Raw genomic sequence first — 18023 nt, 5'->3', positions numbered from 1 at the left:
TTAGCTTCACTGAGACAAAATTTTTTCAATCTGATAACCTATAAAGTAAAATTATTCATAATAAGAAGGAGGCAAAGGAAGAGGAAAGGGAGAAAAATGAGGAGGAGGTAGAGAAGGAGAAAAAAGTGGACAAAATTGTCTTCCTAAGTCTTGTGAAAGTCAAATGAGAACAGATATACTGTCTGGTTTGTTGTTGGGTTTAGTAAATGTTAATTTCTTCCCCAGCCTATCCTTAGCCACTCTTTATTTAATTTTTATCCTCTCTTTCTTTCCAAAATTATTATTTTTCTAAAAAAATAATTTTTATTTTAAGTTCAGGGTTTCTTATGTAGATAAACTTTTGTCATAGGTGTTTGTGGTACAGATTTCACATAGCTAGTTCATTCTTTTATCCATTCGTCCATTTACTTCTACATTTATTTTTGGAAGAGGTAAGGTAAAATAAATTCAATAAAGATTAATTTCCACCCAAAAGCCAGTGGAAATTATTCTTTGTTGAATAATTGTTTTTCTACCTTATTCAAAAACAAATGTAGAAATAAATGGATGAATTAATAAAAGAATGAACTAGCAATGTGAGCTATAAATATAATACCTCACATTTTTATTTTGCTTTTCTATTTCTGCCTTTTTGAATCTCTGAAACACTTTCTTATTTTGGCTTCACAACATCCTTATGTTATTTTTAACCTTTCTTATGAGCACATTTGTTTTTATCTATGGTTCTTGTGTTCTTATGGCTTATCAATGTGACTGAAAACTTTGTAAAGACAAGGACTATTTATCTCTGAATCAGCTGTGTCACGTACAGTGCCTTGCATACAAAAATTCCTTAATAATGCTTGTTGAATCAATGGATGAAGGAAGCAAGTAAGGAAAGAAGAAAAAAAGAAGCAAGAAAAGAAGGAAGAGAGGACATGAAAATGATGTTACTCTTCTAGATTGAAAATTACATACCTTGCACAGTGTCTGGCACATAGTAGGTGTTCAATACCTATTCATCGAAGACATGTAATTATCAATTTTAGACTTGGATAGCTTCCCAAGTATAAAGTAGGTAAGAATTGTTGTCTTTTGGGGGTTACAATGACAAACACAAAAATAACCGGGGAAAATGGAGAAAGAGAAGCCATCTTTTTTCTGGGCAATGATGTCAAGCTGTCATGTTAGTGTCTGCCTTGCTTTCACAGGCTAATGGTTGCCAGGGCAACAGCAGTGCCAAGACTTTGCATTCATGTAGTTTTCCATTGATAATTGCTAATGTGAACAAGTGCTGGCTTGCACTTTACACCTGCCTGGCTTGTAAGTCTACCTTAATTGGATGTGCCAAGATTGAAGAAAAAGTAATCTGCCCTTTCAAGACAACTGACAGAGAGATGAAGTGTTGTTTGGGCCTTTATTGTTACAATTTTGCTGACAAAATTACTATGAACTGTCTTCTCTGGATGCATAGCCTGCCTTTGTTGACAGAACCCTAGCATTTATCTTCTAGGGGTGGTATATTAAGTGAGGGGGAAACTTTGATGAAATGTTTACAGCAGTTTAGTTGTAATTCACTTGCTTTTTTCAGGTGCAGTAAGAAGAGATGTGGCATTGGAGAGGAGCTGGAGGGGCATGAGAAATTAGGGAGGGGCAAAAGGATATGGATCGCCTACCGTGTGCAAGACATTGTGTTGACCTTTCTAGCACACATGGTCTTAACCTTCCTGATGACCCTGTGAAGCAGGTATTAATATCTCCAGGATAGAGATGTAAACACTAGCTTTAAAGGTGAATTCTTTCATTTAAATTATTAGAGTAAAATTAAGACATGTTGACAGCATTCAAACTCTGATTTTCTTGTGTTGTTGTTGTTGTGACGAAGTCTAACTCTGTCACGCAGGCTGGATTGCCGTGGCGCAATCTCGGCTCACTGCAACCTCTGCCTCCTGAGTTCAAGTGATTCTCCTGCCTCAGCCTCCAGAATAGCTGGGATTACAGGCGTCTGCCACCACTGGTTTTCTTAATGCTGAAATCTATTCTTTTATCTATTCCTGGCTCTCTGTGACAGTTTGGACAAGTCACTTTATTCCTAACTGTAACTTCCCCTCTTTTTTCTCAGTTTTGCTATCTAAAATCTTCCCAAAGCAGCTTACTCCCTCCTGCACCAGCAGCTCTGCTAACAGTTAAATATATTTACTCTAGAAAACATTTACTAAGAGCCTACCAGTACCAGGTACAGAGTTAGGTGCTAAAGAGACAAATGAGTAACTTATGGCTGTTTTAAAGGAGTCTACATCTGGATTCCGGATTCCATAAAGAAGCAGATGCATTCAGTTAGGTCCAGTCTGTTAAAAATGAAGAATGTTAGAATGTGCACTATTGAGCACAAAGGAGGAGGAGGATTCAGTGAGGAGTTCTGGGGAAAGCTGAAATGTCAAAGGCTGATGAATTTTACTGGGCAATAGCACCAGCAAAGACTGAGAGGAGTGAAACAGCACAATCTGGGTGAAGAACTTCAGAGCATTTGGTCTTTCAAGAGCAAGGGGTGACACTGGACATACTGGAGAAGGATGATTATAAGGCATGTCAAAGAGTGGGGACATAAACCAGACATGGGAGAGAGAAGCTGTCTCCTCTGCAGGTACAATCCTAGTTTAGGCTTTGCAGACCACACGTTCTTCTTTTCAAAAAATTTCTACAGCCTGTAATACTATGTAAACCATTTTCACTGGTAGTTGTACAAAAACAGGCTGTGGATCGTAAGTGGCCCAGAGGCCATAGATACAGTTGGTGGAATCCTGCTTTATGGCGTGATCTCCAATCCATCATAATCCTGGTCACCAATATTTAATTTGTCAATTTTCCTTTTAAAATTAAAAGCTTAGTTAAGATCAATATATATTATCTCACATAATCTGTACTACAACCTATGTTTAAATTATAAAGGATTAATGATTTTTAAAAAATCAAGTAAACCCTGAAGGCAAATAAAAATACTCTTGAATTCCTTTATCCATTTCTCATTTTCCATCAGGGATTTGTTATTTTTTTAAGGTAAAATGGTTAGACTTTTATTTGGGGTATAATTTAGCCCTGTAGTGCTCAAATTCTGTTGTACCTAAGAGTTAGGAAACATAGTTGCATACCTCAAATCATGTATACTGTTCCTTGTGTTTGATAGAAGGATTTTTAAGTTACTTTTGACTATGTGAAATTTTCACCTATGTGTTGACTTTAGAAGAAAATCCCAGTAAAGATGTATGTGTTATTATAATGGGACAATAAGTTCCCTGGCCTAGATACTAAATCTCTAAAAGTGCAATGCAGCCTAGATTAGTCAAGGTCATTTTGCTGTTGTTTATCTATTTGTTTTAGAAATCCAGTCACATACTAAGCAGGTGATGGACAAAACATTCTAACATGTTTTCTACAATGCATGATGACCAAACCATATTCCCTCCATTCTGTATAAGCGAGACTGTGTTATTATTATAGCTATTTTTGAATTATTTCTAATTCAAAGGCAAAACTTTATATTTCTTTCTGTTTATCATGTATTAACACCTGAGTAAAACTCTTGAGGCCACCTTGAATCCTGGTTTTATCATTCATCATATTAGAATCTATTATTCCTAATTATCCTAATTTCATAGAATTGTAGTGTTGGAGGGTCCTGAATTTCATCTATCAACTGAGGTTTGAGCTGGCACTACAGTGCCTGTTGTTGAGCCATCCACCCTCTGCCCATGTACCTCCAGTAATGTGGAATGGGAAATGGTTATCAGTACCTCCCACTGCATTATTGAATAGCCTCAATTGCTTAAAAAAATGAGTAAATAAAAGGAGCAAATGCATGGGTCACCAACTATCAGCAATTACTGTATAAAATCTTATTCTCCAAACAACTAAGTGTAGTAAAGATTCTAATATTAACGTTACAGATGAGAAAACTAAGGATTAAAGAATTTTGATATATATGTTTCCCCAGCTGGTAAGAAACAGAGTTAAAATTTACTGTTGCTCTCTCTTTTTTTTTTCTTTCTTTACTTAAAGTTCTGGGATACATGTGCAGAATGTGCAGGTTTGTTACATAGGTATACATGTGCCATGGTGGTTTGCTGCATCTATCAACCCATCGTCTAGTTTTTAAGCCCTTCATGCATTAGGTATTTGTCCTAATGCTCTCCCAACCTTTCCCTCCACCTCCCAACAGGCTGTGGTGTGTGTTGTTCCCCTCCCTGTGTCCATGTATTCTCATTGTTCAACTCCCACTAATGAGTGAGAACATGCAGTGTTTGGTTTTCTGCTCCTGTGTTAGTTTGCTGGGAATTATGGCTTCCATCTTCATCCATCTCCCTGCAAAGGACATGATCTCATTCTTTTTTATGGCTGCATAGCATTCCATGATGTATATGTGCCACATTTTCTTTATCCAGTCTATCACTGCAGGGCATTTGGGTTGGTTCCAAGTCTTTGCTATTGTAATAGTGCTGCAATAAACATACATGTGCATGTGTCTTTATAGTAGAATGAATTATAATCCTTTGGGTATATGCCCAGTAATGGAATTGCTGGGTCAAATGGTATTTCTGGTTCTAGATCCTTGAGGAATTGCCACACTGTCTTCCACAATGGTTGAACTAATTTACACTCTCACCAACAATGTAAAGTGTTCCTATCTCTCCCCAGCTTCATTGGCATCTATTGTTTCCTGAGTTTTTAATAATCGCCATTCTGACTGGCATTACATGGTATCTCATTGTGACTTTGATTTGCATTTCTCTAATGATCAGTGATAATAAGCTTTTTTCATATTTTTCTTGGCTGCATAAATGTCTTCTTTTGAGAAGTGTCTGTTCATATCCTTCACCCACTTTTTGATGGTGTTGTTTGTTTTTTTCTTGTAAATTTAAGTTCCTTGTAGATTCTGGATATTAGATCTTTGTCAGATGGGTAGATAGCAAAATTTTTCTCCCATTCTGTAGGTGGCCTGTTCACTCTGATGCTAGTTATTTTAGCTGTGCAGAAGCCCTTTAGTTTAATTAGATCCCATTTGTCAATTTTGGCTTTTGTTGCCATGGCATTTGATGTTTTAGTCATGAAGTCTTTGCCCATGCCTATGTCCTGAATGATATTGCCTAGGTTTCCTTCTAGGCTTTTTATGGTTTTGGGTTTTACATTTAAGTCTTTAATCTATCTTGGGTTAATTTTTGTATAAGGTGTAAGGAAGGGGTCCAGTTTCAGTATTCTGCATATAGCTAGCCAGTTTTCCCAGCACCATTTATTAAATAAAGAATATTTTCCCCATTGTTTGCTTTTGTCAGCTTAGTGGAAGATCAGATGGTTGTAGATTTGTGGAGTTATTTCTGAAGTCTCTGTTCTGTTCCATTGGTCTATGTATCTGTTTTGGTACCAGTACCATGCTGTTTTTGTTATTGCAGCCTTGTATAGTTTGAAGTCAGGTAGCGTGATGCCTCCTGCTTTGTTCTTTTTGCTTAGGAGTATCTTGGCTATACGGGCTCTTTTTTGGTTCCATATGAAATTTAAAGTAGATTTCTGTAATTCTGCAAGGAAAGTCAATGGTAGCTTGAAAGAAATAGCATTGAATCTCTAAATTACTTTGGGCAGTATGGCCACTTTGATGATATTGATTCTTCCTATCCGTGAGCATGGAATATTTTTACATTTGTTTGTGTCCTCTCGTATTTCCTTGAGCAGTGGTTCGTGGTTCTCCTTGAAGAGGTCTTTCATGTCCCTTGTAAGTTGTATTCCTAGGTATTTTATTCTCTTTCTAGCAATTGGAAGTGGAACTTCATTCATGATTTGGCTCTCTGCTTGTCTATTATAGGTGTATAGGAATGCTTGTTATTTTAGCACACTGATTTTGTATCCTGAGATTTTGCTGTCATTGCTTATCAGCTTAAGGTGTTTTGGGCTGAGACGATGGGGTTTTCTAAATATACAATCATGTCATCTGCAAACAGAGACAATTTGACTTCCTCTCTTCCTATCTGAATACCCTTTATTTCTTACTTTTGCCTGATTGCCCTGGCCAGAACTTCCAATACTATATTGAATATGAGTGGTGAGAGAGGGCATCCTTGTCTTGTGCCAGTTTTCAAAGGGAATGCTTCCAGTTTTTGCCCATTCAGTATGATATTGGCTATGAGTTTGTCATAAATAGCTCTTATTATTTTGAGATATGTTCCATCAATTCCTAGTGTATTGAGAGTTTTTAGCATGAAGGGCCGTTGAATTTTGTTGAAGACCTTTTCTGTATCTATTGAGATAATCCTGTGTTTTTTGTTATTGGTTCTGTTTATGTGATGGATTAAGTTTATCGATTTGTGTGTGTTGAACCAACCTTCCATCCCAGGGATGAAGATGACTTGATCATGGTGGATAAGCTTTTTGATGTGCTGCTGGATTCAGTTTGCTAGTATTTTATAGAGGATTTTTGCATTGATGTTCATCAGGGATATTGGCCTGAAGTTTTCTATTTTGTTGTGTCTCTGTCAGGTTTTGGTATCAGAATGATGCTGGCCACATAAAGTCAGTTAGGGAGGAGTCCCTCTTCTTTGATTATTTGGAATGGCTTCAGAAGGAATGGTACCAGCTCCTCTTTGTACCTCTGGTAGAATTTGGCTGTGACTCCATCTGGTCCTAGTTTTTTGGTTTTTGTTTTTTTTTTTTTTTTGGTTGGTAGACTATTGATTACTGCCTCAATTTCAGTACTTGTTATTGGCCTATTCAGAGATTCAACTTCTTCTTGGTTTAGTCTTGGGAGGATGTACGTATCCAGGAATTTATCTATTTCTTCTAGATTTTCTAGTTTATTTGCGTAGAGGTGTTTATAACATTCTCTGATAGTAGTTTGTATTTCTGTAGGGTCAGTGGTGATATCCCCTTTCTCATTTTTTATTGTGTCTATTTGATTCTTCTGTCTTTTATTCTTTATTTGTCTAGCTAGTGGTCTATCTATCTATTTTTCTAAATTTTTTCATAACAAGAGCTCCTGGATTCATTGGTTTTTTTGAAGGGACTTTCGTGTCTCTATCTCCTTCAGTTCTGCTCTGATCTTAATTACTTTTTGTCTTCTGGTAGCTTTTGAATTTGTTTGCTCTTGCTTCCCTAGTTATTTTGTGATGTTAGGGTGTTGATTTGAGATCTTTCCAGCTTTCTGATGTGGGCATTTAGTGCTATAAATTTCCCTCTTAGCACCACTTTAGCTGTGTCCCGGAGATTCTGGTCCATTGTCTCTCTGTTCTCATTGGTTTCAAAGAACTTATTTATTTCTGCCTTCATTTCGTTATTTTCCCAGTAGTCATTCAGGAGCAAGTTGATCAATTTCCGCGTAGTTGTGTGATTTTGAGTGAGTTTCTTAATCCTGAGTTCTAATTTGATAGCACTGTGGTCTGAGAGACTGTTTGTTATGATTTCAGTTCTTTTGCATTTGCTGAAGAGTGTTTTACTTCCAATTATGTGGTCAATTTTAGAATAAATGTGATGTGGTGCTGAGAACAATGTATATTCTGTTGATTTGCAGTGCAGAGTTCTGTAGATGTCTATTAGGTCCCCTTGATCCAGAGCCGAGTTCAAGTCTTGAATATCCTTGTTCATTTTTTGTCTCGTTGATCTGTCTAATATTGGCAGTGGGGTTTTAAAGTCTCCCACTATTATTGTGTGGGAGTCTCAGTCTGTTTGTAGGTCTCTAAGAACTTGCTTTATGAATCTGGGTGCTCCTGTATTGGGTGCATATATATTTAGGATAGTTAGCTCTTCTTGTTGCATTGATCCTTTTACCATTGTGTAATGCCCTTCTTTGTCTTTTTTGATCCTTGTTGGTTTAAAGTCTGTTTTATCAGAGACTAGGATTGCAACCTCTATTGTTTTTTTCCTTTCCATTTGCTTGCTAAGTATTCCCCCATCCCTTTATTTTGAGCCTATATGTGTCTTTGCATGTGAGTTGGGTCTCCTGAATACAGCACACTGATGGGTCTTGACTCTTTATCCAATTTGCCATTCTGTGTCTTTTAGTTCGGGCCTTTAGCCCATTTACATTTAAGGTTAATATTGTTATGTGTGAATTTGATTCTGTCATTATGATGCTAGCTGGTTATTTTGCACACTAGTTGATGCAATTTCTTCACAGTGTCATTTGTCTTTATATTTTGGTGTGTTTTTGCAGTGGCTGGTACCAGTTTTTCCTTTCCATATTTAGTGCTTCCTTTAAGAACTCTTGCAAGGCAGGCCTGGTGGTGACAAAAATCCCCTAGCATTTGCTTGTCTGTAAAGGATTTTATTTCTCATTTGCTTATGAATCTTAGTTTGGCTGGATATGAAATTCTGGGTTGAAAATTATTTTCTTTAAGAATGTTGAATATTGGCCCCCACTCTCTTCTGGCTTGTAGGATCCCTGCTGAGAGATCTGTTAGTCTGATGGGCTTCTGTTTGTAGGTGTCCTGACCTTTCTCTCTGGCCGCCCTTAAGATTTTTTCCTTCATTTCAAGTTTGGGAAATCTGATGATTATGTGTCTTGGGGTTGATCTTCTCATGAAGTATCTTAGTGGTGTTCTCTGTATTTCCTGAATTTGAATGTTGGCCTGTTTTGCTAGGTTGGGGATGTTCTCCTGGATAATATCCTGAAGTGTGTTTTCCAACTTGATTCCATTCTCCCTGTCTCTTTCAAGTACTCCAATCAATCGTAGGTTTGGTCTTTTCACATAGTCCCATATTTCGTGGAGGCTTTGTTCATTCCTTTTCATTCTTTTTTTTCTAATCTTATCTGCATGCCTTATTTCAGCAAGGTGGTCTTCAAACTCTGATAGCCTTCCCTCTGCTTGATCGATGTGGCTATTGAGATTTGTATATGCTGCACGAAGTCTTCCGGTTGTGTCTTTCAGCTCCATCAGGTAATTTATGTTCCTCTCTGAATTGGTCATTCTAGTTAGCAGTTCCTGTAACATTTTATTCAGACTCTTAGCTTCTTTGCATTCTGTTAGAACATGCTCCTTTAGCTCAGAGGAGTTTGTTATTACCCACCTTCTGAAGCATACTTCTGTCAATTCGTCCCTCTTATTCTCCGTCCAGGTTTGTGCCCTTGCTAGAGAAGTGTTGCTATCATTTGGAGAAGAAGAGGCATTGTGGCTTTTGGAATTTTCAGCATTTTTGTGCTGTTTTTTGCTCATCTTCATGGATTTATCTACCTTTGATTTTTGAGGCTGATGAGCTTTGGATTGGGTTTTTGTTGGGGGGTGGGGTGCCTTTTTGTTGTTGCTGTTGTTGCTTTCTGTTTGTTAGTTTTTCCTCTAATAATCAAGCCCCACTTCTGATGGTCTGCTACAGTTTGCTGGAGATCCACTCCAGACCCTGTTTGCCTAGGTATCACCAGTGGAGGCTGCAGAATAGCAAAGATTGCTGCCTGCTCCTTCCTGTGGAAGCTTCATCCCGGAGGGTCACTCGCCTGATGCCAGCCAGAGCTCTCCTGTATGAGGAGTCTGTCAACCCCTGTTGGGAGGTCTCTCCCAGTCAGGAGGCATGGGGGTCAGAGACCCACTTAAGGAGGCAGTCTATCCCTTAGCAGAGCTGGTATGGTGTGCTGGGAGAATTCCCCTTGTCAGAATCAGCCGCTCTCTTCAGAGCCAGCAGGCAGGAAAGATTAAGTCTGCTGAAGCTGGGACCCCAGGTGCCCCTCCCCTGAGCCAGGTGCTCTGTCCCAGGGAGATGAGAGTTTTATCTGTAAGCCCCTGATTGGAGCTGCTGGATTTCCTGCAGAGATACTCTGCCCAGTGGAGGAATCTAAAGAAGCCATCTAGCCACAGCCGCTTTGCTGCACTGCAAAGTCCGAACCTGCCAGTCTCCTTAGCAGTGTCAGGGTAAAACTGAGTACTAAAGCCACAGTAATGGCGGCCACCCCATCCCCTACCAAGCTCAGTCACCCCAGATCGACTCCAGACTGCTGTGCTGGCAGTGAGAATTTCAAGCCAGTGGTTCTTAGCTTGCTAGGCTCAGTGGGAGTGGGACCTGCTGAGTGAGACTGCTTGGCTCCCTGGTTTCAGCCCCTTTTCCAAGAGAGTGGATGGTTCTCCTGTCTCATTGGAGTTCCAAGCACCGCTGGAGTATGAAAAACAAAAACAAAAACAAAAATCCCTGCAGCTCAGTGTCTGCCCAAACAGTTGCCCAGTTTTGTGCTTGAAACCCAGGGTCCTGGGCCCATAGGTGCTTCATTATAGCTGAAGATCTTTTCTGATGTTGAACCAAAGTTTATTCCTTATATACTATGTTCATTCTGCCCTCTGGAACAGCACAGAATAAATTGACTTTCCCTTCCCCTGCCTTTAGCTGTTGGAGGGCATTAGTCATAGTCAGGATAATGTAGCAGCTGACAAACTCTCATAAAGAAGAAGTGGACCTGTGGAGGCAGCACAGCGTGTGGCTGTGGACACACATTTTGGCACAAGATAAAGCTGGGTTTAAATCCCGTCTCTTGTACTCTTTGTAATCATGGTCAAGTCCTATCAGTTTCTGATCTTTTTCCCCTCCTTGGGTGTAAAATGAACAATCTAAATTAAAAATGTGAATGGAGGCTGTCCCTCCTAGTGGCATTTGCTATGAGGATAAACAGGTGATGCTGATGAGAACTCAGCAAGCTGGAGAGCTCAGCCTTTTAGAGAATAATTGCCATGTAACAGTAGCTGTCCTGTCACTCCTCAGTATTTTCTTCTCCAAGGTAAATGATGTATGTAGGGACCCTTTCAACAGCATGGCAAGTCTTCCTCTTTTCTGCTCACCCTACTCTGATCAGGCCCCAGTTTGTCTGTGTTCTGTAAGGTGGTGCTTATTATTTAACATGTAACTTTCTTTTTTATTTGAAAGGACCAAATAATAACAGCTCACAGTTTTAAGTCTTCTAAGGGCTAAGGACAGCTTAAACTCATCACATATATTATCTCATCTCATCCTCATAATATTTCTATGAGATGAATGCTATCATTATCATCTCCATTTTACAGATGAGGAAACTGAGTCTCAGAAGGGTTTTGTAATGTGCTCAAGGTCACATAGGTAGGTAAGATTAGAGCTGGGATTTGCACCCAGGCAGGATGGCTCTAGAAGTGATACTCTTAACCCACAGGTTGTAAAGCGTTACAGAGCAACCTAGGGCTATGAGTGCAGGCGACTCACCTTAGACTCTCATTCTGAATGTGGCTCATCATTATCTCCTATTGTATTTTTTATCTTCCCCAAATCTCCAATACTCTGTGTTTTTCACGATTTGACCTATCTTCCTCAAAAATACTAAATCAGGCCAGGCGCAGTGGCTCACATCTGTAATCCCAGCACTTTGAGAGGCTGAGGCAGGTGGATCACCTAAGCTCAGGAGTTGGAGACCACCCTGGGCAACATGGTGAAACCCCGTTTCTACTAAAATACAAAAAATTAGCTGGGCATGGTGGTGTGGGCCTGTAGTCCCAGCTACTTGGGAGGCTGAGGCGCGAGAATCACTTGAGCCCAGGAGGCAGAGGTTGCAGTGAGTTGAGATAGCGCCACTGCACTGGTTACCGAGTGAGACTCCCTCTCAAAACAAACAAACAAATGAAGCATACGCAATCAGTTCCCACTAATATGAGCAAATTGCCTTTGTTGAGCCTGTTTTCCCATCTGTAGAATGGAGATAAACGTGTATATGCAACAAGGCTATTACGAAAACTTAATGGAGTGACTCAATCAAATCATCTAAATCAGTATTTACATATTTGAACAATTACGTATTTCTGTTCCCTTCTCTCACTTCATTAAGAGAGAATGATTCAGCAGAATAATTAGATTGTACTATGACATTTTATAAACTGTACAAAGGAAATGGATGTGTTGTGGTGGAAGTCTGGGAGGCCAGGTAGGGCTTCCCAGATTGAGAGTAATTTTATCTGGGTGCTGAAGAATGAATAGGAGTTATTCAGACAGCAGGAGGAGGAAGAAGGCCTAGACACAGTCACCTGGGAATAGTAATAGAAAAAGTGTGAAGAATACGGATATTGGCTTGTTTATCCATCTTGTTCGTCTGTTTCTCTTAGAAAAATTAAACCTCCCATCACTTGTCTTTTTCTGCTAGTTTTTGTGTAATATACCAGCAACGTGACGAAAACAAAACAAGTGAAACAAATACCTCTGCAAAACACTGTGCCAATGCGTTGAGTGCTTTCCTTTTTCTTTATTTTTTAATCATTATTAACAAAATTCCATCAAACTTTATCTTTCTATTAATCAGTTACTATTGTTAAAAATTTGGTTTCTTTTTTAATGCTTACTACTGCTCATTTCACTTCAGTAACTATTACTTTTACATATTGCGTTTACATTTTTTAAATTAAAAAAATTCAAGGATAAACTATCTTGAGAGATAATTTAAAGTTACCAAATTGTTACGTAGGTAGACTTTGAATAAAATACCTGGATTTGAATTGCAGCAGTGTAAGTATTATCTTTGTCACCCTATGTAATTTATTTGAGCTCTGTCCCAATTTTGTTTTTTGGATTTTTTCCTGCTAAATGGAGATTAGCAGTAACTGCTTCATGTTTACTGTCATGAAAATTAAATGAAATCCGTATAAAGCAGTGAGCCTAGTGCCAAGCTACTAATGTTGCTTATCATTATTAATGTATAATACCTATCAATTTTTACATAAATGTAAATATGTGTGTGTGTATGTATATATCTATATATCTATGTATATATCTATATATATATCTATATGTATATAATTTATTCTTAGCCAGGATTTTTTTTCTCATCCAGGAACAAAAATACTAGTTTCATTTTTTTGCTCTAGCCTTTTTATGTTTATCTTTCAATAAGTGTCTTATAAAATCACAGTGCTATAAAACGTTTTCATTAATTTGTCTAATATGCTGAATGCCCACTTTGTCCTGAATTCTAGGCACCTAGGAAGCTTATGGTCTGGAGGGAGAAACAGACAGATAAGCATAAGATGACAATGCAATGTTATGATGACTACCAACAAGGGCTACATGAGGCTCTGTAGGACTCAAAACCCAAATGCTTCACTGTGGTCCACTAGATCATGAATATTCTGGCCCCAGACCGTTTCTCCAACTGCTTCCACTGAGCCCCACCCCAACTCCACCTCCTCTTTCTTATTCTTCCCCAGCTATACATGCTTTCGTCAGGTCCCCTTTCTTCTGGTTCCCATGCTCCTGTTGTGTCTTGAGCTCTGGGCACATGCTCCTGTTGCTTCCAGGAACCCCTCCCCCATTCTCACATATTGCCTTCTTCTCATCCTTCATCTTAGCTTAAATGTCATTTCCTCAGAGAGCTCCTATGCCATCCACTGGCCTGTTGCCCTCAATTTTCTCCACCCAGTCACCCTCATTTTTTTCTTCTCAGGGCCCTTCAAGTGTGTACTTGTACATTACCGTCTTTAAGCTGTAATCTTCATGAAAGCAGAGACCATGTCTTGTGTTCATCACTGTTCATACAACACCTAAAGTATCTGGAAGATAGAGAGGGCTCCATAAAATACGTGTGCAATAGATAAATGTCAAGGAAGGTCATAGATGTCTGGGTTACTCTGAACAGATGAGGAAGAGTTTACCAGGGAGACAAGGAGAAATTAATGGTTTAAGTATCACAATTTGAATGCAAGCATACACATTTGAAAGACATTCATATTTGGGTTCAAATCTAAGCCTTGCTATTTACCAGCTGTATGTACTTGGGAAGATCATCTTGATTTTATGGCCCACATCATCTTTATTCGTGAAATCGAGGCAATAACACCTAATTGTGGGATTATTGTGAGGAGTAGACCTAAGATTTCAAGGTATGTAGAATACAAAAATAAATAGTATCATTATGTGTTTATTCAGACGTAATCAGGAGAATCAGAAATTGGACGTACTGGAAATATTTCAGCACAGTTGCTCCTCACGTGTCTGTCTGAGAGTGAGAGACAGTGGTCTGACCTGAAACACTGAGCTGCTGTGAGGAAAATTGAATTGTTGCAAAGTCTTTGGAAGTACAAAGGGCCTATAGCAAGTTTTGAAGGTCAAAATTTACAGTTTGTCTTTCACAGTATCCAGAGGATGTAAAAATAATGGTTACTCCTTATTTCAGGCACTGGTCTACATGCTATACATATAGTAGCTCATTTAATCTTAACAACTCCACAAAGTGTTATTTCCTTGAGTCTACAGATGAGGACACTGAGACACAGAGATGTTGAGAAACTTGTTCAACATCACAGAGATAGTAAATGACAGAGCTGACTGTTCAAGGCAAGCAGTGTGTCAATGGCAGTACTTAACATGCAGTCTGTACTGTCTGTGTGTGGCAGAAAGCCCTGTGGAATGGGAATATGACATACATAGGTTCAAATCCTTCCTCCACTGCTTACTAGTTTTGTGGCCTTGGACAAGGTTTTTAATCTTTCTGAGCCTCTGCTTCCACATTAGAAAGATGGAAAATAACGACGTCTACTTTGAAGGGGGTTGTGACATTTAAATAAGCCAGCATATGTAAGGTGCCAAGCTTGTAGCTGCTGTTCAGCTAGTAGTAGGGGGCTAATATGACTACTGACAGCAGTACTAAAATCCACTAGTTGGTCTTGACATGGTTGAGATTTTACAAGCCTTGATGGCTTTTAATTGAGAAATTGCATCCATGACAGGTAATCAATACGCTCATTTGGCAGCCAGGTTCCAGATGAAATAAAGCTAAACGATGATGCAATTAGAATATACAAACAAATCCCCTGCAGAAGCCAAATAGACTTGACTGCCTTCTCCATCCTAATCATGTTGCCGTGTTTGGAATGCATCTGGAAGTCATTTTTCTCGGTGAATCTGGACCCAACTAAATAAACAGAGCTTCTTTTCTTCGTTTGCTTTACCTGCTTTCTCCTGGGAGCTCAGTTTCCCTCTGCCCGAGGTGGGACGGCACGTCAGCCGGACTCCCTAATGTGTGAAGGACATTGCAAACCTCACTGACAAACACCGTCCCTTGAAATTCACTTTGTCATTTATTTTCTCATTGTCAGACTGAATGACAAAACTGGCAGTTTTAATGGGGAAACAGTTCAGGAGGCAGGTTCTCAACAATCCCTGAACAATCTTTTAAAAAATATCCTTCTCTTCTTCTTTATTGGAGTCTGTGAATTATTAAGTGACAAGGCTGTCTTGCGGTTCACTCTCACATACACTAACCTTCTCCGACTTTTTCTTCCAGTACTCACAACTGCAGCTTATTAACTGTAAATTGCATCATGACTGCCATATGCCGGTGAAGATAATAAACCATGAACTTTGTTAAATTTTAGTTGTTCCTAGTTCAAATCCTAGAACTTTTACTTATTAGTTCTATGACTTGGGCAAGTAATGTTAGTCCTAGTGCCTCCATTTCTTCATGTATCAAAAAAGGGTGATTATAGTACCTGACATTTGGTTTGGTAGGAGGACTTAGTGAGATATATGTAAGGCTCTGATATTGGCTGGGACATAATGAGCTTATAACACATGATAGTTATTATTATCACCCTAAATTTTGAGTCAGATTTCAGAAACAAGAGTAATTCCGGTCAGTTAACTTTCTGTGTGGTACTTTCTGGTAGGCTTGGGATACCACAAAGAATATGGACTTCGAAGATACAGAAACTTGTATGATATGAATTTTGGCTCCACCACTTCTGAATGACCTTGGGTGAATTACTGAATGTCTTTGAATTTCAGTTTCCCCATTTGTAAGCTCTTTAAAAAATGTTTGTGAATATAAATGTCTCTTCACAGGAATTTGACATTTTGGACTTAGCTAAAGCAAGCAAAATTGCTGTTAGGGTCCACAACTCTGACACATCCACGAAGATCTCAACACCAGCATGATCTAAAACTGCTTCCAAAGTAGCCAGTCATAGGACCAATAAACTGGGAAGGGCCTTTCAACATCATCTTATCTAATGCATTCATTTTACAGAAAAGAGAGAAAAAAAAACAAGGTTCAGAGGAATTCAGTGAGTCATCTAAGATGACATAGCTAGAAAAAATCTTCACTCAAAAGAAGAACCCAGTTATACTGAAATGACCAATATTCTGTCCTAGTCTAGCAAAGCGAAACAAAAACAAATAAGTAAAATGGTGAATTCAAATTTAAAATAAAGGCTGAACAAAAGGAAGGGGGAAAAAAGGAAGGAGGGAAGGAAGGAAAAGAGAAAAAAGAGAAGGAAAATCTAATGGAGTGTGTGGCATCCTCTGGAGCACATGCTGGTCCTGTGGCTTCGAGTATGGTGAGGCCAGCAGGATGGGTGCTGAAGAGAACAGGACAGGAGGTGAGGCTGCAAAGACACAAATCCCAGCTCCACCTCCCAGGAGCTGTGCAATCTGAACAAAGGAACCTAACTTTTCTACCCTTCAGTTTCCTAATATCACCTTCTCTGTATGGTTGTTGTGAGGACTAAAGAAATGACTGGTGGCCAGGCGCAGTGGCTCACACCTGTAATCCCAGCACTTTGGGAGGCTGAGGCAGGTGGATCACTTGAGGTCAGGAGTTCAAGACCAGCCTGGCCAACATGGAGAAACCCTGTCTCTACAAAAATACAAAAAAAATTAGCTGGGTGGGGTGGTGCATGCCTGTAATCCCAGCTGCTTGGGAGGCTGAGACAGGAGAATCACTTGAACCCAGGAGGCATAGGTTGCAATGAACCAAGATCATGCCACTGCACTCCAGCCTGCGTGACAGATCAAAACTTCATCTCAAAAAAAAAAGAAAGAAAAAGAAATGACTGGTATAAAATTATTGCTACGTAGGCAAGTATTAGTACTTGCTGTAGCACATAGGAAATATTCAATACATTTAGCTGTTGTTATTAAATGTGAATTTGATTATCTTTTTTCCGCTTTTAAAATAGTTGTTTTGAAATCATTGTGATATTTCATGTTTTCTCAAACACCATGGAGCTAACACTGTGATAGGTATTGGAAGTAATAATGAAAGAAGGAAAGGGCTTGTGGGAGGGGGTGCTGGAAAGGAACCAACACTAAAATGTATGCAGTGCCTACTATTTGTGGGACATTGTGTGGGAAGCTTTACATATTTTCTTCTACTTAATTCTTGTCAAAGGGCTACGGAGTAAGTTAGTGGTCTCATTTTACTGATAAGGAAAATTAAACTCTGAGCAACTAAATAATTTGTCCAAAGCATTTTTGACACAAGAGCCTCTTTTCTCTTTCTTCCATGATACAGTCCCTGGCCAGCAGGAGTGCTTTGGATATAAGTCTAATTCTAAAAGCACCAGCCTATATTCTTAGAAATCTTTAAAACAAAGATCAGAAAAAAAAGGTCTATTACTGGTTTTCTTGGTTTTTAGGTAAACTACTGTGAAGAGCCCTCATTCATTTTCTGATACCCTTCTTTCCTTCTGTAGACTGTGAATCACCAGATTTAAAAGCAGGCAATCTTGGAATTTATGCATTTATCTGTGTTTTCTTATTTTCAGGATAAACAGTATTGCTGCTCTGAAGACAGCTTGAGTAACATTGTTCTTGGACATTGATGGGCTTGTCTAATTAAGGTAATATATACATATATATATATATGTGCGCATGCACACATGCACACGCATAATACAATTTTCTTATACTTTTTTTCTATGCTCAAGTGTTGTGGTTTGCAGAAACATGTTGATGTGTAAGGTGGGAGGGGAAGAGCAATAACTGAGAAACTAGTGTCCTTTGTCTTTTGTCTTGAGAAAAATCCTGTGAGTTTGAAAGCAGCATTCTCAACAGATCTTTGACAGTAGGCTTCGTCAAAGTTGGTAGAGATGACCAGCATTAAACGCACTGATTGCTTTGGCTTAAGTGGATTGGTTTTCTTCTTTGGGAAGGACTTTCTTAATCTAAGACTATTTTTCCACTTTTTCTGAAGCATTCCTTTGTAAAAAATCAAATAACATAAAAATGTTTCTTTGACAGAAAAAATAAGTTAATGGATAAAATTTTCTCATTTTACAACTTTCTTTCTCTAGTTTTCTCTT

Source organism: Pongo pygmaeus, chromosome 9 (assembly GCF_028885625.2).
Source record: "Pongo pygmaeus isolate AG05252 chromosome 9, NHGRI_mPonPyg2-v2.0_pri, whole genome shotgun sequence".
NCBI lineage: Eukaryota > Metazoa > Chordata > Mammalia > Primates > Hominidae > Pongo > Pongo pygmaeus.
Note: the sequence above shows the minus strand (reverse complement) of the source record.